The 24,787-nt window shown below is 34.4% G+C and overlaps 1 protein-coding gene across 20 annotated transcripts in view; it reads right to left on the bottom strand.

Annotated features, from left to right (window-relative positions):
- FOXP2 (forkhead box P2) overlaps positions 1–24,787 on the bottom strand; it is a 396,471-nt gene that overhangs the window by 92,206 nt on the left and 279,478 nt on the right.

The following is a 24,787-nucleotide window of genomic DNA, read 5'->3' on the forward strand; positions in this document are numbered from 1 at the left end:
AGGACCATGCTGTCAGCGCTGCACAGACACTGAGGGAGATGAGAGTCCTGTGTAAGACAAGAGATGACAGTGACAGACTGCTAGGAAATACCTGTCATGATAGCAGGCAATATATGCATCTAAGCTCTCTATACATAGTCTGGAGAAGTCTGAATGACTGACTTGGAGGAGGATAATGAGGTACTTCACAGTCATTACAAGCAGCACAGGAGAAAGTACAATAGGGCTTATCTGAAAATCAAAAAGTAGAAAATAATGGCACTTTTTTTTTTTACTTTATGAAGAATAATGGGTATCGTGAAGTCAGACAGTAAAGGACTATAAAACTGAAAACAAACTGCCTGTATTCAATGCTTCGAAGGGGAACTGGGGAAAGACACAGAGAGACATGTTAGGAAAATCTTTGCAGAACACTGGGAGCAATGAGACGAGATGACCTTTGTCATGTGCTGAAAAGAGGCCAGTTGTGGTATATCTGAAATGTGGAGAACCTGCATGAGAGTTTTAGCTCAGTGCACAGCTTAAGAAGCTGTACTGTAGTATGGATAAGAGGGATAGGAAAGATACTCAAATTCCAGATGTTTATGTTTCAAGCTTAAGACAACTAACATGTTGATAGAGTTGGTAGTGATGAAGAAAAAATGTAAAAATTGAAAGATTATTCCTGTTGGTCCTGAAGCATATTCCTGCTGGTCTAAGCATACACAAACTGGTATGAGGAAGATGGGATGAGTTGTAGCTACATGGACTTTGGGGTTTTTAGTTGGTTGTGTGTAGGTTTGTTTTTTGGGGGGTGTTTTTTTTGGTTTTGTTTGTTTGGTTGGTTAGGGGTGGTATTTTTTGTTTGTTTAGATTTTTTTTGTTTAGTGTTTTTATAGAGTAAATAATATCTGGAGTAAAAATCATAAAGATTATTAGAGTTCTAATTTATATCAGCTACAATAACACATCTCTGATGAAAATGGCAAAGAAACGTTTCGAAGGATAAAAAGTAAAACTAGGAAAGTGTATGATGGAACTAGGAGAAGAGAAACTCCCTACAATTATTGAGAATTGCACACACACTGGCTAAGGAATGATGAAATTAATGTCTGAGCAAAAGAAGTCAATTAAAGAAAGGAGCAGCTTCAACTATGAAATTTTAAACATTTTTTCTGCTTTTATCACAACATAGGTTTTATTTTTTCATACTGCTTTTTGTGGCAATTCCCTTATCACAGCAGAAATAATTCAATTTTCTTAAAAATAAAAGAAGTCCATCAGAAGGGTACAGTTGACAAAATCCGTTGCTATTTATTAGTGGTACTGCCAGATCAGCTAAAAAACTGAGTGATAAGAAGTGAGAGAACCTGCCATATACAAAAGTCTGTACTTGAACACTTGCTGTGAGAAGCTGCCTTCATCTGCAATGGGTGAACAGGTTATGCATAAAAGAAGACAGACTCTTTTTCTTGTCGACTGCTCAGTATGAAGTGTTAGTTTCTCAGCAGACAACAGAAGTAAGTTGCCAGTGATCCTTGAAGCTAAAAGTTCCCATTTGCAAGTACAGAACAGAGCCACATCTGAGAGAAATACTATTTTAAGTGTCTCCAAAACAGTTACTGATGTATATATATAGTGTTTGGATTATGGAGCTGTCAAGGTATTTGATGCAACCTAACAACTCTCACTTTGGTGTAAACACCTATTTAAATACCTCTCAAACAGATTCTTAGTGTTCTGCTTAGTGGTCAAGAAATACAGCAACTGTTAAGAAAGGAACAGAATTACACTTCTTTTTTTGGAGAGTCAAGGGCAATATGTATTTATTGCTTTGCCAATAACATATGATGATGTTTAAAATCTATACAACTGCTCTAAGACTTCACCCAGCTTTATTTGCTTGTTATTTCCTAGTGCTAATCCTATATAGATTAGTCTGCAGACTTTTTCTGATCAATATTGGTTTTGTTTAATCTTACTACTTGTCTTACTACTTTATATTTTGAACCTAAATGCTAATACGCTTGATATTTTATTTTAACAATCACCACTTATCTTGTAATTAAAACATTTTAGTGTACTAGCTGGCATTCTAAGCCACCTCTTAAATAACAATTTATATTGTTTCCAGCCTACATTTTTCTAAAATCACCTTGCTTTCTTAACTTGTCAGGGAACCGTTTCAAAACAATAAATACAGAGAGTGGGTAATCTCCCATCCAAGTTCACAGAAGGCATGTGGCTCAACACACTCTTCTCTGTGTACTGTCTTAGCTATCAGCCTGTTCAGTAATATGGTTTCAAGATAACACAAAACTGAATATTACCTGAGAAAAGGCTACACATTTTTACATTCTGTAAGTTTAAACTACATATAAGCAACTGATGTATCTTATATTAAAACAAAGTAAAAAAAAAAGTGATGGAGTTTCATCCAGAAAAGCTATGGAAATTAAAACCACATGAAATGTAAATGTATTAATTAAAATCTTCATTATATAAAAATGTCTTCTTTTTTTTTAGAAATATTAAACTTATGAGTATTTTTAATTTTAGAAAAGCCATTTGCTACTTTCATGATATACTGGACAGTATTTGTGTTTTATTAATTCACATCATGTGATTGACAACACTAAGGCATGTTTGTGCCACACAAGGATGTAGACAGGCTCAGATGCTTTCAAGTGTAGACGTGGATTCCTGTTTACAGCTGATTGTAAGTTGAAGAAAGGTAATTTATATGAGAAAAGGTAGCTGGTTGTCCTCAGATATCCCCCTTCAAGTATTCTATATAGAATTCTATATATTCTTCAGGTATTCTATAGAGATCTCCTATCAATAACATACCAAATGCTCCAACTAATCAGTTTCCATTGATACATTTTTTGGTTTCCACAACAATTAAAAAGAAGGGGAAAACCCAAATTAATGCATCAGATATTCAGCCAAAGATTATAATTTGAAAAGAAGAAAAAAATTTATTAAGTAACTAGTAAAACTAGCTATAATTTAGAAAAAGATATTCTAATAATCAAAGAAATGCAGCTGTATAAAAAAGACCAAAACATGAAAAAAAAATGTTCACATTGGATACAAAATTAATCTTCAGATGCTATAAATGGATAAAACTCACTTGATTGCTTGATATAAATTACATTGCTGACAATAAAGTGCATTTAAGAGAAAAGAAATCACTGTGCCATCAAGCGATGATTTTTATTTGCAGCAGGAGGGAGAATGCCTCTGGAAAAGCACTCCATTGAAATTTTTGTTGTTGCAGTCTATGCTTGAGCTGGCTGTTCAGGGAAACTGTTCTCAAATATTGTACTGACACAAAATGAAATGCTGACAAAAACTTGTGCAGAGTGTGATATTCCTTACCTAAGATATATCATAAGCTAACACAGAGGTGACATTTGAAATAATGGACTAGGTCGTCCCTGGGCTTAAAAAGGCAGAATTAGAGAAACTCTGTGCTGATTTTGTCCATTAAATGGTTTGCCAAGGGTTTTGTACAAAAGTATCACCTACGTTTACAGGACAAGAACACACATATGAAGTTCTTAAAAGTATCTCTCTACTCCCTTTGCAGACTTCAAAGATGACAATCTGCTCTCAAAAAGACTCAAAAAGTAGTGCAAGTTTCTGAGGAAAAAAGGCACGAGGAACTGTGTATGAAGAATATATTCTAGAACCTCAAAAAGCTCACTTACCTTGTGATTTTTAAAAACGTCTCTCTTTATATACATGAAAATGTATACTTCCTAAATTACAGCTTATTTATGCTTTGTAAAAGACATTGAAAGGAGTTTGTGTACATTTTCGATACATTTTCTGCAGTTCAAAATGAGAATTCTCCTTTGTTAATGGTATTTCCCCTTTCACAAAAAATTAACAAAACCAAAACATGCAAAGAATGTCTCTAATTCTCTCAATGAAGCTGCTTGTAATGTTCAATAAAAATATTCAGAAGACAAGCATCTCTAGGCAAATCTTCCACCAAATAATAATAGCAATAAAAAAAAATTCATGTTTTAAATGCTATCTTTAACCTCAGAGACATTCTTCACATGAACATCCACATTTTCTATTAAATTGCTACTTTTAGACAGTACTCTGTGTAGTATGATCCTCCTAATCCACAATTCAGGACTGATAATCATTCTTTCCTTTGTACATTTCTAGGGATCTGTTGAAATGCTTGACTGCCTAAACTACAGTCATTTCCTTTATGCAGTTGTAAATTAAATTTTGTAGAAGTGGAGGGTGATTTAAAAAAAAAAATTTATTCTAAGAAACTTAATACAGCAAAGAAAATTCAAGAGGTAGAGACATTCGTAGCTCTGCAGTTACACAGGGAGACAGAACAAAACAATAAGTGACAATTTTACAATTGTGTTATATGTACTTTCCTCACCCAAGCTGATATAGAATTTAGGATATTTTACATAAACACAGAGCTCATGTTGTTTTTACCTTGGAATATTTCTTTCTCATCTTCTGAATGTACCAATAAAGAACTTTGACTGATTTATAAATATTTCTCCCTGGTTATCCGTCACTTTCCTCAGAAAAACACCATTTGTTTGCTTTATATTCTGTCAGTTCAAATGGTGCCAAAGTGACTAAGTCCAGTAAAATAAATAATACATTCCCTGGGAAAACCATATGACCAAAAAATAAACTTGAATAAAAGAAGCTGTAGAAATTAAAACCTAAACCATACAAAAAAAAATAAAAACAAAACAAAACAAACAAAAAAAACCCAAAAACAAACAAAAAAAAACAAAAAAAAACCCAAAAAAAACAAACCAAAACCAACCCAAACCCCCAAACCCCCCCCCCCCCGCCCCAGTCAACCCAAAACCCAAAGAAACCCCAAACCAATTTGTGACCTTACTATTAAGTTCATTAGCAAGCACTGAAAAGGGAAAAAATACCACCATAAAAATACCACAATTCTGGACAAAAACTTAGATAATGTAGCAATTATAATTACTAGTAATATTATACTATGTAATTGAAGTATATATGTAGATATTTTGGGTTTAAAAGTACCTCTTTATCACTTGCTGATTTATTCATTAAAGTTCCTACTCTACCAAGTATTATTAGAGATGGGGAACACCAAACTGGTAGCACTCCATCAAAGATGCTGCCAATAATGATTTGGATTCTCTGACAAGTTGTCCAGATAAAAGTTCTGCTTTAGATTTTTCATGCAGATTTTGGAAATGAATATATAAGATTTCATTCTTAGTTTGATCTGTGCTTCACACATTTTTGTGGATGCTTTATAAGAAGATCAAGCCACTAGATAAGACAGACTCTGAAGTTCTAAACCAAAGCCAAACACAAGTAATTGCTCGTTCACCACGTAGACCTTGTCTTTATCACCTGGTTATTCTTGATGGAGCTGAACAAGATATTTCAAAGAGGTGGCAATGATACCACCAAGGGCTGTAATTTGGAGCTGCAGTTTCTCTCCAATACAAATGAAACTAGTCCCTATTTCACAACACATTACACAGAGATTGTGGCTGAAGCCAGGCTAATGACTTACAGTGATGGCATGCTTTTATGTAGTTTTCTCTTGAAACATGAATGGAAGAATGAAAACTCGTTATTCTTTTATTTCTAAAATTTTTTTGTAATTTGAAATCTTCCTTACAGGTTGTAGAAAATAGAGTTGTTTAATTTGTGCATTTTTCAAATGCACCTTGAGCATATCATATTAAAAAAACCCTCTATATATATATGTATATATATATATATATATATATATATATATATATATATGGAAAAAAAGATCTATCATGTAATTCCATGCCTTTCTAGCGGCAATATATAAACCACAAATTAGCTAAGTGAATACTGAGTTCATTTATTTTCACATGGAAACTTCATCCAATTGTCAAACTGACCAACTTCAGAGTTCCACCCTGCCACTGGATTCCTTTCAACTTAGTATAGATCCAGAAAGCTCAACAGTTTGGAAAGCTAATATGGGAAAGTATCAATGTTTGAAGAGCCTCTTTTCTACTTCACTATAAAATAATAAAAAACCCCAAATTTAAAAAGGTCAGCTATTATTTTCATTTGAACAGCAGTGCTAAATGTCAAAGTGGTTGGCATTAAGTAAGCTTGGAAAGTGACTATTTAAAGCACCCATGTATGTGCCAATATATGCACTTGAGATAGATAATCTGAAAGAAAGAGAAAAAAGTACTTGATTTAGTATGAAGACTTCTAAAAAACCCCTCCTTCAAGGATTCAGTTATAATCCCACAGATGCAATAATTAAATGTACTTCATGTGAAGTTGATCTGTCACTGATAAACTCTTGTACAAGATGGCTTTATACTTGAATATTGTGCAAAAAACAATTATTTCCCCTTAAATCATCTTCATGCATCAAGTAATGACATTTCCATTTTATAGATGGGAAAACTGAATCACAGAATGAGTTGCTCAAAATTATATGTCATATTAGCAGCATTGGACAACAAAATTCAGAGGAGAAATCCACTTGGTGAGTATGTGGCTCTATGAGTGCTGAGCTGTTCAATTTTAGACGAGTAAAGTGAAAAAGGTGATGAACTTTAACTGTTAAAATACTCCAGGACATATGTAGCTCTTTTTTACACCAGTAATGGGAATATTAATATATTAAAAGTAAGACTATCTCAAGATCTTTTTAAATCAGCACAATATGGATGCTGCAAGAGATTCAAGTTCTGAGCATCCAGTACAGCTTGCTGGTACAAAACTGAAGCACAGAACCCAGATTTACTTAATTTAACTACATACTGGAAACTGTAGGCCCAACCACTGGTATCACAAATTTATTAATGAAAAAAAATCCCTTTCATTTTCTTTTTAAAAATATATACTATGTTATATATCAGAAAAATTCTGTTCTGTGGGTAAAAAACCATGAATTGCAGTGCCTAGAGTACAAACAGTAAGCACAATTAACTTCACTGAAACCTAAAGGAGCTGAAGGCTCTCATCTCCATGACAGATCATGCCCTTTAGAACTGTGAAGTAGCATGGTGGAAAAGAAAATTGGAAAGCAAAGCAATCCATAAGAAATTCTGAACACATTTACAAAGGGCAGGTACCTGCATTCTGGTCCCATTTGTCTATTATTCGTTCCATGAGTACAATATAACTCTACTGCAATACTTGTAGCCAAGATAAAATGGTTGTATCCAGATTGCAATGACACCTGCAAGGTGTGGATGAAGAACAGAGACCATTTGCTTGAGATTAAGTGCCTCGTGCTCTGGGCCTTTCCTAGGTTTGGGTGTGAACATAACAGAGAGGATAGGAAGATGATAAAAATATTTTGTGACTCAAACACACTTAAATAAAAATAATCTACTCTAACAGCAATTTCATATCAGAAACCAGCAAACAGATTTCCATCTAAATTATTTTGTCAACAGTATGGTGGTATCCTTGCTACCTTATATAGCACCAGTGAATAATTAGATACACAGGGGTGTGACTCCAATTGAAGGTGTTGGCATTGTAGCACTCTGTGAAAATATTAACTATGAGGTTAACTCCAATTTTCTCTTCTTTAATTAAATGCACATGGTACTAATGAGGTAACCTACTGTTCCTTGATAGCACTAATTAGCTAAGAGGAGAGCACACTCTCACACTGCAATTTAAACCTAAAAATAAGGTTGAAATATGCTAATTGCAGGCAATTTAAAACAGTACAAGTTGTAGAATTAGTCATAATAAGGAAAACTGACTGCTTTACAGCTGTGCAGCTGTAACTTTGGTTAAAACCAAAACACCCCACATAATTTTAGAACAATTTGGCAAAATATCCACCAGCCTCTTCAAAAAGTGGTAATTAATTCAGAGTATATAATACAAATTTTAAAAACCCAAAACCAAAAACCTATCATTCTATGTATATAGAAGAAGATAAATAATGCCTGATAAATATGAACAAAATCTGATGGGAGTCTATGAATTAAAATATCCTTTTTTAAGCCTAACTGGTAGCCATTAATTTTCCTAAGACTTCTCAGTTTCATCTGTAGAGGTGTTGAGCAGCTGCATCTTACACTGATGTTAATGGAGTCCTGGGTACACAGTTTGACTGAAAGTCTGGCCCTAAAATTAGACTCCCAAATGGGGGAAAGAAAAGGAATAAGGAACATGTTTTCTCATGAGAAAGTAGATTTTAAGAACAAATCTGTCATCCTGTTAGAACTTTGATGTGTGCGTTCTTTTTATGGTAACAATGGTTCAGCTTAGTCAGTGAGTTGTAGATAAAGTTGCATAGCACATTACACTTGTAACAGCATTTTCAAATTTCTTGCTTTGAAGCTTCAGCTCTTGAGTACAGAGAAGATGGACAATCAGTCTTCTGCTCTACAAGTGATTTTGCTGACTAATGCATGGAGGGACAGTGGCCTGAGCTCTGGCAGATCACTTTTTTTTCCTCTTAGTGTTTTTCCTCTCCTTTACAGAAGAAGAGTAGCAATGCAAAGAAGATAAAAGGATTACAAGATAGTGATCCTTTAATAAGACAAATTGGAGATGTTAACTATATATAGGCACAGGAAAATCTTGAACTGAATGAAAATAGCATCTCTCACACAACCAAAATATTTCATCTTTTTTTCTGAGTTGATAAAGAAAATAAACACTAAAGAAAGTGATAACACACATATTGTCATTCATGAAGGAAATAAAATCTGTTTGTGTGTATTTATAGATATGAATGCATGCTTGTAAATCAGCAGATTTCCCTAAGGCATAATGAATTATCAATAAAAAGTATATAAGTTATCTGACTTTACACTACATTTTTTGTTTTAATTTTAACCAATTATATATGCCTACAGTTAATTTTTCACGTGTTGAAAATTTAATTCCCCTTTAGGATGGTTAGACCAATGCTGTAGCGGGGTCTAGCTCCCCAGTCAATGAAGCTGGGCTACACAAAGGTCCATGAAATGCCCATTTCACATTTCCTGATGCATTATTACAATTGACAGATTTTCATCAAGGACCACAGCTATCAGATGCTACAAGAAAAGCACAACAGTAATCAAAAGGGTTACTAATGTCTTATTTGCCAGGTGATTCTTTACAACATCAGCGAGTCAGTTTAGTACTATTTATAGGTTACATGAGTGGATGGACTATTTTCAACTGCAAAGGCAAGTAAAAGACCTAAATGGGCCCTCAGCAGTCATATCTGGGCATCAGATTCAGATTCAGATTCATCCCGATTCCAAGTTAGTGACAGATTTAATTCTGCACATGTGATCAAGATTAATTATCTGATAATACAGATGTTGAGGCAACTACCAGTCTGTGCACTTCAACTTATGCCATCTCTTGTCAATGTCAATCTCAAAAAGCAAAACGTCATCCCCTTCTGAACCCAAAATTTCTCTCCAAGAGAAAACAAACACCATTACCTGTGCATGTAAACAGCAATGGTCCTGACTTAGGCAACTACAATGATATTAATGGATGCAAATATGCTTAGATTCCAGTTCTACTTATATGATTTGCTGTGGGGCCCAGAGCAGGAAAATTGCTAATATTCCACATACAAGAAGTGTTAAAAAAGTATTAGTGACGAGTGTAACTAAAAGGCTCTTTTTTGTTGTTTGGTTGGTTTTGGGTTTTTTGGTTTTTTTGTTTTTTTTTTTTTTTTTTTTGTATTTGCTATTATTTGCTCATATGTTCAAGCTTTCTTTCCTAATCTCAAAAGACTTCCCATAGAACTCTGTGAGAACTTTAACAGAGCCAAGATGGCTTGGGCCATCTGTTTTAAAGCAGTCTCTACATGGGCGAAAGAATCACACAGTTCCCTAACGCACACTGTCTTGGGGCAGAAATGTCCAAGTTGCATCTTTATTTCTGAGATAGAACCATAACTTTGGTGAGTTCTAAGTGATACTGGAAGGTACCCATATTGCATAGCATGAATGACACTTCTGCATGCAAACATCTCCAACAACAAGCAGTCAAGTGGAAATAAAAACTTTTCTAAATGCAAAGATAATTAGTCCCACAATAACATCCTACAGAAATGATGCATATAATTCAAATCAATTAGAAAAGGAGGTTGCTGTTTTAACTGGTTGACAGTTGTAAAGCTGTATCACTGTAAAGTGATAACCCTAAAGAAAAGCTTTACCATCTTCAGCATACATAAGGAAGTTCCTGCAAATCTTTTCTTACTTAAATAGTTTGTATTCCATTAAAAGCATTCTAATAAGTGAATGAAAGATTTCACAAGGCTGTGAAGCAAATAGTTACCAGTTAAGCACCATGGAAATGAATACAATTTTAAATAATTTGCTACAGGATGAAGCCACCTCTTAAACATAGAATTATTCTCCTTTTTGAGGGATGCTTTAGAGAAACACACCTCTCATAAATTGAGAATTGTTTTCTTTAAACTTTTTGCACCTATCTTTTAGGTTGTTCACATAAGTTACCAGTTGTGCTTTGATGATAATTAATAGTAAGAAATTTGATGCCATTGGATTCTGCATGGAACCCAGTAACTATAGATATTACTTTTTTGCTGAAACATATCCATAAATCAAAACTGAATTTTCTTTTTGTTCTTGCAAATAAACAGGAAAACCCACCTGAGCCATGGCCATAGGATTTAGAAAAGCAGGAAGACCTTGTTCTAGCCTTGTTTGCCCAGTAGTCAGCTCTTGGAAGCCAGTGCCTCCAGCCTCTGCTTCCTGAGACACAAGGATTTTCTCAACTGTTTGGCCCAGATTTCCAGGCCAAAGCATCCCACACAGCACATAAACCTCAGTTTCAACTATGCGACCTACCTCACTGACAGCAAATATTGTCTTGTATATGCAGACATATACAAGACAACCCCAAGTATCTTGTGTTTTCTATTAAGAGACTATAAATTATTATATTTATAATAATTTATAAATTAAATATATATATTTAATATATATATAAACTATAAATTACTATTAATCACATCATATGAAAAAGATATAAAGAAGAAAATACACTAACATAGATTCATAGTGCTCTTTGATTTTTATACTGATTAACTTTCGTTAACTAGGTCCATACTACAAGAAAATAGAAATTTCCCATAATTTCTTCATTTCAGACATCCTTTGATACTAAATCTCTCTGATATAAAAATAACACAAAATTCAGCTGATCATTTATATATCTATGCATGCTAGCAACGTGAAATAAATAATGTTTAAAAATATATGTTTAACTCAGAGACCCAGTTTATGATTGTTTAAACAGAGTTGGTCTTGCAAAATAAAATCCTTTTTAAACACATTTTCTCTCCAATGTATACTTTTTAAAGCTTTAACTGAATGAGGCCTAAAGTCTCTGAAGGTTTGTAAATATACAGTAAATGGTTGAAGGAGATAAAAAGTTGTCCTACTAAAGGTTTATTCAAAGTCAAAAAGAAAAAAGAAATATTAGTTCATTCCTTCTTTGAGATAGATTTTTAAATTGCACCACGGATATATTTTGCTAAAGAAGACAAAGCAGATTACAATATGTTTATACAATATATATACAATAAATTGCTCCACAAGAAAATGTCACATTTTAGAAAGGTTTCACCATATGCTGGAAATTTCTCCTTTACAAGCTCATTACCCAATAGTAGCTCTCAAGACTAAAGCTCATTTACATGTAAAATAAGAGTATGGTCTACTCTTTAAAGGCACAGTGATAAACACACCAATTTGACAATTACATTAATATGAATATTTGCATAGTCTCCCATCTACACCTGTTCTTAATTTGGAGCAGCTGCAGAACAAATCACACCACATAATCTGAATATGCTACTGAGTCACATAAACACACCAACCCTTCTCATCAAGTTTTTTTTCTTCTATTTATATGTTTGTTTTGAATACATGAGCCCACAGAAAAAAAATATTTTTGGTCGGACAATTTATATTCATCAGCAATAACATATAGAGGATAAACTGCCATTTTTAGTTGATTTGTTTTGCCGGTTTTTTACTCTGTTTCTTATAACAATGAGCCTTCAATGTCCATGACTAGATGAACAGCACAGAAGTACTCAATATTTTACAGCTTATTGTACTAGATACATTTCTTGTGAAATATGTTAAAAACATGCAGTCACCACCCAGTGCAATAAAACTGTACCAATGAAATCCTTATGGCTCTTAGCAAAATAGGATAGAATGGTCACCACTTCACTTTCTTGCAAAATCAGTGCTTTCCACTATCTAGAAAACTCTGTGTTTTGTACCAGCAGCATAAAAGGAACAACAAAACCACAGTTGACTGATAATTCAAAATGACAGTTCACACTAACGACACATTCTTCCTACATGTATGCTGCTCCTTTTTGATATACAAACAAGAAATAATTGAGTAATTTAAGACATTGACTCTATTCCTATGCATTCTGACTGTCATTAGGCCCCATTCTGTAATGTTGAACTGATTTAAACTGAAAAAAAAGATGAGGGAAAGGCAGCACATGTGGGAAATAACTGAATACATCACACATGCCTGATACAGCAATGATCACGAAGGACAATGCCAAATGCAAGATGCTCAATATTAATACTAATGCTAAATTCTTTTTCAATGAATAATCAGCAGAACAGACATACAATCCATGTTCTTCTTTCCACAGCTTTCTCAGGAAAAATAACCCATTATAGGGCCTGTGTTGCTTATAAGGGTGTTGTCTACAACGTCTAAATTGATGGTTTTACTAAAAGCAGATGAGACTCTTCTGTGTTTCAGAACAAGTATTTAGACTTGGATATCCTTTTGGACTGGGATCCACCATCAAATACTGTGGCAGATACACAGTTCTTGGCATCAAAATAAATATAAACTGGAGGGCCAGGTCTGAACAGCCTCAGCTAGGTCTGAACAGTCTCAGCCATTCTGACACTGAAATGTCACCCAGACAGAAGCGTTTTGTAACAGAAAACCAGCTCCTCTGGTAGCTATCAAAAAGTGTAAAAAATTTTATATTAAAATATTGTATAAAGACAACATCATATGTAGTGATGATTCTTTCAGTGCAGAAAAGAGCGTGGCATCTGCCTGAAGCTGTCACATCAAGGAGAGTTGACAATGCTTTCCCAGTTCCAGACTAACAGAACAAACATGTGGGGATCTTAACTGTCAACAGTCGGGAACTGCAGCAAAGATAAATGACAAACAGTCTGGACAACATGTAAGACCACTGTAAGCTGTCATCAGAAATGGAAATGGGCAAAGAATGAACCAAATTATTTTGAGAATTTTCAACATTGAAGATATGTATATTTAATTAAATAGTAAACTCTCATTTAGCTGTAAAACAAATAAAAAGGAAAAAACATTTTGTAAAGGAGAGACATTTCTGCAATGTGAAGAAGAGGCCATGCTGCATAACTCATGGGAACAATTTATTTTGATACAGATGTCTGGTACTTTCTAGGTGACTTAGCAGGACGCTGGACTGGGAAATTTCTTCCTATTCCTTTTTCCCACTAAATAATTAGCCTCTCTAGGCTAGAAAGAAATAAAACAAATTCCACATTTTACCATTATTTATAGGTTGACTGGATGAGACACTGCATCAGCCTTTGCTGAGCATGGTTTTAAGCACACTAAGTAACACCCCAGAAGTTGACTCAGAAACTCTCTGTGCTGATGTAGCAGAAGAAAATGCAAGCATTCACTGTTTGCTGTAGTCCTACCCAACCTGTCAACTAATATTTATATCTTGAGACACTATATGTGTCACACAAAACTTACAAAAGAAAAAAAGAAAATCAGTTACACAGCTTGTGCACATTTAACCAATGTTTGCACATCCATAATACTCATGTTGAGAAGAAAAGCACAAACTGATGTTAAACATTACTAAAAATCAAGGTTCTGCAAAAGAACAAATAATAAAGTCAAAAACCTAATCAAATGTATTTTAAAATAATCCTACCAATGCAGTAACTAGAAGCTAGCTAACATGCCCAACATATAGCAAATCTTTTAACATTAGACTAAAAAACCCGATACGAACATCAAAGAACGCAATATGATATCTACATCAATTTGTTCATCCATCTTCATTTCAAATGCAAAGCTGTACTGTGATTTTAAAACTCAGAAAATTCTTGAAAGCAATCACTGTGGAGTTTGTATGAGGGGTGTAAAAGCAGCCACTCTTCCTGATGAGGTCTTCAGTTCCCTTCCTATTTTTTCACAATGATAAACACTCTTATCAAAGGAAGCATGGGATAGATGACTACACTAGGGAGAGTTGATCAGCAGAAAAACTAGTACAATCTTTTTTATCTAAAATTAGACTCAATGTAAGAGATGTAAATCATAAATTGCCTCCTAGGAGTAAGATCATACCCTAATTTTTCATATATGTCTTACACTTAAGGTGAGCCATTTTATCATAACCATATCAAGTATTTTGCCTCTCTTGGATCGCTCAGAGAGCAGAAACTTAGACATTGGTCTTAGGAAAAAGGAAACACAAAATATTTTTTAAATTACCACCACCTCCTAGTACAATTTCATTCTGTTTTTTTGAGACCTATAAGAAAATCACAGAGGATACAACTGCTCTCAGTGACACCAAGCATATGGAAGATTTACACTGAACAAATAGCTTTTAAATGTATATCTGATATTTTAACTAGGAAAACAGTACACTGAGAAACACACAAAGTATCTGAAATACAACAAAAATGCCTCAATTTCATTTAGATGTAAATATTCTCTCCAGCTAAGTCTCTGTTCTGCCACTAAGTTATTCTTTGTCACATTCTTTTAGTACTTATTTAACTTCCTACAAAATTGAAATTCAGCTTATTTCAGAACAGGACAGTCAATAACAGAATTTCATTTTGCCTATTTTCATAGCAGCAATTTATATGAGATTATATGTGGACTGTAGCCCACAATAAAGTTAAAATTAGGTTTATAACTTACCTTGATACTGTGTTTCATAGTTGTTTTCACCAACCTAATGGTAGATGATAGACTGACACATTAAAAGAATGGCACCTACTTAAAGAATTGTGTTGCAGAGGCTTTTTAAAATGCTTTCCTCACTTCTAAGGAATGCAAGCACCATTTCTCTCCTTTTTTATTGACTGGGTTATTTGCGGGGAACTGAAGACATAAAAGGGAAGATCCCTTTTCCTTATGCTGGGTGACACTGAAGTACTGTATGTAGGACCAGGAATCTGAAGGTCTGGGCTTCATTGCCTGCATGGCCAAAGACATAACGTAGATACAAACTCATGGAAGTGGCACAGAACTTCCAGTGGAACTGAGGTACTAGCTTTCTGTTTTCAAAGGCCCCTTTTTAATCACTTAAAGAGCATGACACACATTGAGCATCTGATTCACTCTGTGGCATTATAAAGTGGCTACGTAGCTTTAAATCATTTGAGGGCCCAATTATTTTCCTTGAGCTTAATCATATTAATCCAATATTTTCACCACAATGGAAAGTAGTTATGGCTAATAAAATGCATACTGCATCATCCTGATGGCAGCATTGGGTCACAAAGAGAATTGTTCATTAAGAGCTTGAACTGGGAAAGGTTAGACATTTTTTGGGGTTTCCCTCTTAAAAGCATGACTAAAAGCAGTTGTGAGAAGTCCAACAGACTATGGTTTGTGAAATGTGAAGTTTGATGGTGAAACCAGACTCTTGGAGGGAAGTCAAGTTCACTTGAATGATCAAAAGCACATCATCAGAAGAAAAACATAGTGGTTTCTGGATATTGCTTGAAAAGACAGAAGAATGGCAAACTGAATTCATTAAAATATCATCTAGCCCTTTGGGCTGCTTTTAACAGTGGTCAGTACTCAGTGCCCAAAGAGAACAAGCACAGTGGCAGACAAATATTGAGATATGTTCCTGAACTTGGATATATGTTGCTTGAAAACCTACATCATCCTTTCAGCTTAATTTCATGTCTTTAACTCCACAAAAAAAGAGAAAAATTAGATCCTGTGGACCCTCAGAAGAACTACAAGAGCTGGAGGGATGATAAAATAGTAGAGATATCTTCAGCTCTGTATGGATCATATCTCCTTCCCCTTTACCAAAGAATATTCAAAACCTGAGCCAACGGATTTTGGTATTTCCTTAAAAGTGTGAATAATACATACCTATTCCTTGTGCTCACACAGCTGGGCATGAAATATAGTCAGAGATGTACAAGTATAAACTAGCTGCTTGCTGTTCAGTCCCACTTGAATAGGTATGTCAATGATGCATGTCTCTGTGGGTCTCCGTGGCTCTTTTTCCCCGCCTTGCACACTGTTAGTAGTGCCCGAATGCACTGAACGCTCTCTGGGTATCTGATGCACATTAAAATTTTGTACAGTTAATAATACAAGTAGACCCAAATCTCTAACACAAAGCTTTTGTAACTACAATAGGAAGAATAAAAAAAAAAGTTTCATCCTAACAATGCGATCAATAATGAAGATAAAATGTGATGCATTTTAAGTTTAAAACAGTAGATTTTTGATCATGGACTGCTAATTTAGCCAAGTGTCTAGACCAGTATTTGTCAAAACCAATAGTTTCTCACTGTTTTTTCTCTAAGAGAGAAGGCAAATGAATTATGATTCTATAAAAGATACCCTTCTTGTATAAAACACATTTAAAACTAGTAATTAATAGTGAAACTATAAAGTTTATATGTAACAAAATGAAAATCACAACAATAAATATTCCAGAATTAAAAGAGGAAGAACAATGTATTCTCCATTTTTGTGGCACCATTCCAAAGGCTCTGTGCTAATGATGTGTAAACATCAAAGAAAAGACAAGAAAAATAGAAAATGATCTGCAGGGTAAAACAAAGACTTTCAAAACCTTTTTAGAATTTCTGTTGACAGTTTTACAGGGGAGGGAAAAGTGACTTAAATAACAAGGATGCTTCTCTGAAAATGGATTCTGCTTATGAGTTCCGCCTAAAATCTTTGCCATTCAAGTAGGTTTAATTGAGAACCAATTTTGTGTAAATCATGTGGTACAACAGCATCTCTGATAAATTAGATCTCACCTTAACTACAAGAAGGGATCCAAATACTGCTATCAGTAAAATTACTTGGAGCTTTCACTTTAAAAAATTAAATGATTCCACATGTAAAGTATTATCAAATAATTTTGTGGGTTTTCATTACATTGGAACTTATTTTAATGATGATGCCATTAGTGTATTCAAATCTTTCTAAAAGCATTCCTAGAAATATACTATATACTATAGTAAAAAAAAAAATTCAATAAATCAAATAAATTTAGATAAATATTCTATCTTGAAAATCCAACCCCTATAATCAATTGGCAGGTTTAACTACTACAATTTACCTTTGCAATGTTACCAAAACCCCAGAGGATTAGGAAATCAGTCTTAACAGCTGCTGATACATCTCTATGGACGCTATTATTAAAGCTATTAAGGCTGATACAATTACACTTACATTTCTTAACTACAAATATTCTAAAGAATAATACACAAAGTCATAATTATTTGCTTCTAGAGGCATGGCTGGAATATTACATTACCCCCCAGCCCAATTACAATGATTGAATACTCTCTCAAAGAACTCTAACCAAGTATTCCCCAGCTGGAAAAGAAAATTAAAAATTTCTAGATGAAACTGTTTTTTGGATGCTAAATTAGCATGACTTTTCTTAATGTGGAAAAGAGTCCCCTCTCTTAATCTTGACTCTGAGACTTATTGGGTCATAGTATATGCAAGACCTTGAAATGGTTGCAATAATAATGATCTCATAAGTGGGTTGTTGGACTAATTCATTTTATTTTCAGGTACTATAAGACAATCACCTCAACACTATAAACACTCTAAAACATTCTGAAAGTGGTTATTTTTGGAAGAAAAAATATTTTACAAATCAGTTATGTTTTGATCTTGTTCCAGGGTATTTATTGCCATGAAAAGCAAATTAAATTAGAATCAATGCCTTCCTATTAAAAATGTCCATATTTATTAATTTGGTGGTATTTCTTACAAGTCTTACTGCTAATTATGAAGTCAATACTTTTTTCTATCTAACAGCCTGAGAAAGTCCTAAATATATTAATTATGGGAAAGCTACAGCTACTTAGATTATGCTCACAGAAGTGCTTTATTGTAATCTAACAAATTAGGATTAAAATATCTGAAATGGTCATACACTGAAAGTGAATTTAAACAGATGAAATGTTGTGGATTTAGGATGCCACCTGAATTTCACTAAACATCAGTTATCTAGTCTTCACTGTTTTCTATTCATAAAACAGGATGTAAATATGCAGAAAATAAAAATTATTTCTGAAAAAAAAACTATGATTTTCTCTGGGGCGTTTTAGGTAAATTCTGTAACTTTAAGAAAGCATTAAAATCCCTTTAGAGTCTTTACCCTTTTTAAGAAAACAGAAATAATAAAGAATACCACAACACTTCAGAACTAGAAGAGACCTTCTGAGTTTTAGTTTTTGTTTTATGACTATAATTCACATCACATAAATCCCCTTCTAAGTCAAGCTGTAATTTTAAGCAGACAAAATGTATGGGTTGTGGCTATTGGTTCCAGTGCTTCTACTAGAACAGTATCCCAACAACACTCTTTTCTCTGCATACTTAAAAGCTTAGTTCATTCATGCTTATCCTTTGCATGTTACCATATTTAAAACTCTTTTAAAGAAATATGACAGATATTTCTTCATTTCTTAAGTTTGCATTTTGACTCAAATTGCACAGAGCAATCTCAATGTTTCACCTTTTCTGGAGGCAACTTTCTTGTACTTTTATAGTATCAAAAATTCTCCAGAATTTACACAACTTCACAGTAGGTGTACAGCAAGCATGCCAAGCTATCAGTCACAGTCAGAACAGTGAGATACCTTCACCCCATGGATATTCAGGGCATTAGTAGTAGAATCCTGAATCTTTCAGCAGAACCTATAGGGAGTACATTTCTAATATGCCAATATGCCACCAGATCCACCAGAAACTAGGTGGATCGCATATCTCCATTATTCCAGCTGATATCTCAAAGAACCCTTTTAAACTGAAATGTATTATTTTCCTATTTTTCTTGGAAACACAGTTTTAAATTTAAGATAATATCTTATTTTTCTCTCCTGTGTTATATCGCTGGTCATTCATGGTCATACAGTGACCAAAACACTGAGCTCCTTTCTACCTTTTTCATTTAGGTGATCGACGTAAGATTAAAGAAAAAAAATTTTCTCAGTTCTTAAGCACATGACCGTATTTTTTTCTGCATTTTCTAACATTTATTAGAATTTACATTCTAAATTAAATTTTTGAAATATATCAATCCTGTGCAACAGCCTAGCCCTCTTGTAAACCCTATTTTCCTATTTTGTTTTTCATGGGTGAAATACATGCCCCATGTTGCTATGGAAGGCTTAGAGTTCGGCATTTTTTTTCCTTACCCTGAGTATGGGTTCAGCCGTTTCTAATCAAGAGATATTTTTCTGCATACACCAACATCAATCACAATTTGCCTCTGAATTTGCATTATTAATTCCCCTTCAGATACTATGCCCCTAAAGTGAGGATTTTCATGGTGTCCTATTCTGTTCTTAAAACAGAAATATGCATTGTTTTGCCTACGATTTCACCCTACATTTCTATTAAAAATATTTTACTTATTCTGGAAATTTGATTATTCTTAAGCATCCATAGCTATCTGCACACTAAATTACAGCTGCATCAATTTAGAAAGCACTTATGCCAGTACAGAGTTGATTTTGGTATTTTTTTCTCACATGCTGGGTTACTGTATTGGTTCTCCTCAATACTGTGGAAGGTGTCTTTCCTATAAGACAGAAAGTATATTTATTGAATAAATCGATTTACTGTGAATACTTGTGGGAAAATGTCATTCTTCATTTATACTTCAAGTTCTTTGTAAGATCCTTGAAGCATATCGATGTAGCTGAAACACTGTAAGTTCCTTTTGTATATATTATTATTATACAATTGCTTTTCAAAGCTTCACATAATCAAGGAGTAAAGCACTGAAGTAGTGTTTAGTAAATTTTTCACCATTAATTCTATTTCATAAGACCTTAATCTATCTCAAGAAAATATTAGAAGCATAAGAAGGCATAAAAAGACCTAGAACATCAAAGTGGCAATTGTTAACCTCCTTCCACAACAGGATGGGCTGAAAATCTTTTCCACCAGACTGTGTGATTGCTTTTTCATCAGCACACATGCTTTTCTTCTGTAGCATTACTGCGTACTGAGTGATCATTTGGATCACTTTAACAGTTTTTAACACAGTTTTACATGTATACATCCCAAGTGATGGCAAACTAAAATTAACACCTATGTTGATCTTGGCATATGTTCAGATTCCTGATTAGCTGGCTCCTCACACCCCCAGTAAAGTCAACTTGCTTGGTAAAGCAACTGAACAAGTATGACATCATAAAATAATGTGTAACAATTAGAAAATGCCAAGAAAATAATTCAATTCACAAAGCAAAATTAATCTGAAAACTATGTGAAGAAATCAGCTCAAGGAATGTGATGAATGCTCAGGGAGAGAAACTGAAATTTCACATGCAAAGTTGCATATACTACTATTAACTGAAAAACCTTCATTGTTCAGTCACAGAACTTTAGTTTTGTCCAAAAATTTTCTTGAATTTATAATTCCCTGTTGAAAGAAAAACCTTTGGGGGGTGGGGGGAAGAAAAATAAAAATGGACTTTCCTAATAACAAATTAACTAGAAACAGTTCTGAAATATCTATCCTCATCTAGAGCATTCATAGAATATTTTGTTTAGTTGCCTTTCCTGCTTTGGCAATTTCTAAATCGACGTACACTAATACGGTTTTCAAATTCAAGAGTATCAGGAGAGCCTTGCTTGAGTGGTGCGATCCTAAACTGGCATAATTAGGGCCCTGCCTGGGAGCAGACCCATTAATAGAGCTGCACACTGAGTGGGGAACCATTCACACTTCCCCTCTCAGCTCTTCCTGAGCTATTCTGGGCAATGAGCCAGCTGGTAAGAAAATGAGGCTGATCCAACCTGTTGCAAGAGCCTGGAGAAGCGGCTCAAGGGAACCTGCGCCGCCCAGCTCTGCAGTGGGACTCCTCACACAGCCCGAAGAGGAGCAATCACAGCCTTGTGTGCTGCCTGTGCTGGGAGGGACAGCAGGGGGACAGAGCTTTCCAGCTGCTCAAGGAGGCAAATCAACTTCTCAGTAGTCCTTGGGGATTCCTATAGTACAGAATATAAAAACCAGTCCATTCATCCCATACACAGCATTATGTCCTGGTATCAGACAGGCTGCAGATTCTACTGTGAGGGAAAGATAAGTTTGCTGGTCTGCCATGTAAAAACTGCTGTGAGAAGACGTAGACACTGTCTCTGAAGGTCTGCCTTTCTGAATCTGAATGAAGAACTGGACTGTGTGTTCTCCCTCTACTCCTAGCTCTCCAGAAGTACCAGAATCAACAAGAGAGAAAAGGGGAAGACATTCCAGTGATGTAGGTGATAATTCCTGGGCAGTCACTGTAACAGACTGACACATCAGATTCTGCACAGACACGTGTTCAACATTAAAATGCCTTTTGAAATTCCAGATTACATAATAATCCAAATTAATATTCTGCACATCTAATACCTGTAAACAGAACTTGCATAACACTTCCTTCCTCTGAATCAAACATATTTTATAATATTGCAACAATGTTGTCAGGATAAAGAGGTGCACCTCTGCATCAGCTAGTTTGTGGGCTTTTTATCTCTGTTAGATACAGATGGATCTATTACGTGCTAACTTCTGTTAGAAAAGTCATCTTACAAAGATCACACATAAGGTTAGCTGGAATATTTTGTACTCCTAAAAATGACAATAAGAGATAACACCTCAAGGTGATGCATATATACATTAAACTAAAAAGCAAACCATACCAACTAGTGCCACTTTCTTAGAAGATGAGTTTTTTTAATACTGGAAGTTTTCAAGAGTAAAATGTGACTTAAAGTAAATCAGTTTTGACAAGGCTTTACAGCAAAATGGAACACGATGCAAAATATGAGTTTTCATGAATAGAAAATGTTGTCAAAGTTAGGACACAAATCTTTGGAGCAAGTTCTATCTGTGAGTAAGAACTTCCCAGCAAGTTTGTGATACTGACACTTCCACTGTAAATGAAAGAAATAACGTCCTGGGTATTTTCCTTTATTATTGCATTTATACCTCTTCCTTAATAGAACTCCTGTTTTCTACATCATATAAGCTTGAATATGGATATTACTCCTTTCCCTTCCCCCTACACCTTTACGTAAAAATAACTCTTTGCCTTCTTTCCATCTCTTGGGGTTATCCTTGTCTTTAGAGTGGGTATTACTGATGCAAATTTCTGCACGTCAGAGGATAACTGCATATTCCTCTGAATAGACTTACAAGGGAAAATGGGACTTATGAGTTTCCAGCAGCTATCTTCCAAATTTAATTTACCCCAAGCCTCAATGTTTGCTTATATGTAGGCCACACATTTCCTCTAGAATTATACTCAAGAGGAAGAAAGGCTGTTTATCACTACTCTCCTCTTACACTACATAATATGTATTTGCATCTTTCTATATCAGTGTTTTCTACCATGTACAAAATTCTCCTACTTCTTATGCTTAGCAGCATGCATTAGATAAACAGAAATATGTAACATGCATTTTATGAAAAAAAGAGTTTTAGACCAGTTAGATTTATTTCCATTTTTGTTCACTGTAACGCAAGAAAAACTCTAACTTAAACCCATAACAAGTTTTCTTCTGTCTATAAAATGGCACATTTTGACTGATATTAAGCATGCACAGTTGAAGTCAAAGTGCATTAAATCAGAGGATATAATTTAAAAGCAGTGGGGTTTGCTTCTTTTTTCCCACATTCCCTATTTCTCATCTCTCATCAAGTCCTTATATATGTTTAAAAAAAGTAACTAAAGGTTACAATATTAATGAGATGTTTGCTTATTTATTATGTGCAATGAATTTTAAATTCAGGCCCATATGAAGATCCAAAGGGAGATGACCAAACTAGGAGAGAGTAAATCGAGGAGAGTGGGTTAAAAGAGACAGTGAATATCTTTTCATGCTAAATTTTTGCATTTTGAGTGTCTTTAAAAGAAATGGTTCTTCTGATGGCATACACCAATGAAATAAAAATTAAGCAATTAAACTTAAGTGTATACATTTCCTAAAATTTATCAAATTATTACACTTCAGTGAAGTGCTTATGCTAAATAAACAAAGCTTACCATAACAACTCAACACTCCATACAGCATGATATTTATACAACTGGCTTGGTACACACTGAGCTTAACCCTTTGATTCCAGGAGTCATGATTTTATGACATGCCATCCTCTTATAGAATGCATTTGTACTGATGTTGAAACAACTAATCTCCCAGCCTGAAGAAAAAAATATCTAACCAATTAATTGTAGATATATTAAACTATGGGGCTGAAGATAATCATCTATTTATTCCCATCGACTCAAGACTCACAGTCTGACTCTGTGAAAAAAACTACTCCTTTAGAGACATTACTGGGAATAGAAACAACGAGGCAAACAAATAGAATTACAACTGTGCATATCACCATTCTATGCAGACAACAACAGTATGTGTATCATGAACAGATTAGTCTAAGCAGAGAGACTGCCTACCTGGAAGGGAAATAATTGCAATGCTATACACGAATACCCACCAATGGCAGAAAATTGACAGCATTTACCTTTGGGTTATGCTTGTGCTCTCACAGTTCTTGAAGAACTCCAAGTCTCAGTCATGACTGTAAATGTTACACAAAAATAAAGCTGCCAGTATTAAAGGTAGATGATACCAGGTTCTCCAGTGGCTCTAAGGACCAGTGACTTTCTGCCCTAGGAAAAGGAACTACATGTTCCAAGAGTCAAGGTGACATTTTTTCCTGTTATGCCTACTATGGAAATTTGGCGATAAGGAGAGAAATCCTTGAAAGCAATTAGTAAGCTTCACCATGGATTACCATTATAACCAATTCCACAGAAAAGAAAAATATTCTGAAACAAAAAATCTTAACCTTACTACAGCAATATTTTACTGGATGCACAGTAAAATAGTAAATGCTATTTTCTCATCATATTCAGGTTAACATTACCCTCAACTCTCATCACAAACCCTCCATAGCTATTTTGCAATATGTCATTAATCAATGTATGTACTGATTGGATGCATTCAATTGGTGCATCAGTGTAATGAATGGCATATATAAACATGTTTCAAATACATTTATTCGGATATCTATACATGAAAGTAAAATCACTACCACAATTGGTACTCAAGCTTGTCAAAAGGGATGTTTTTCTTCTTCTGTTTTACATAAGACATGCTAATGGTTATGCCATCTGCAGTGTAAAACCCAGACAAATGTAAATCAAAGTAATAGTAGATCAAGACAAGCATCTATCTAAAACTGTAATTTTTGCAGGTATTCTGTTAACTCGCAATCTAAATATAAGCCTCCTGTCCCTGAAAATATAGGATAACTACCAGTTAAATGTAACTTTTGCATTAGAAACTAAAACAAAAACTTCGCACTTTTAGAATAGATCACATAGCTAGTGGTACATTTGTAAAGGCTTTTCATGAGTATACAAAAGACACTAAAATTATTCTAGGAAAATTTCAGCAGTGCCCCTAAAGACATCCCCTCAGTAAAGCACAGTAGAACATGATG

This window comes from Taeniopygia guttata, chromosome 1A, assembly GCF_048771995.1.
Source record: "Taeniopygia guttata chromosome 1A, bTaeGut7.mat, whole genome shotgun sequence".
In the NCBI taxonomy this organism is placed as follows: domain Eukaryota; kingdom Metazoa; phylum Chordata; class Aves; order Passeriformes; family Estrildidae; genus Taeniopygia; species Taeniopygia guttata.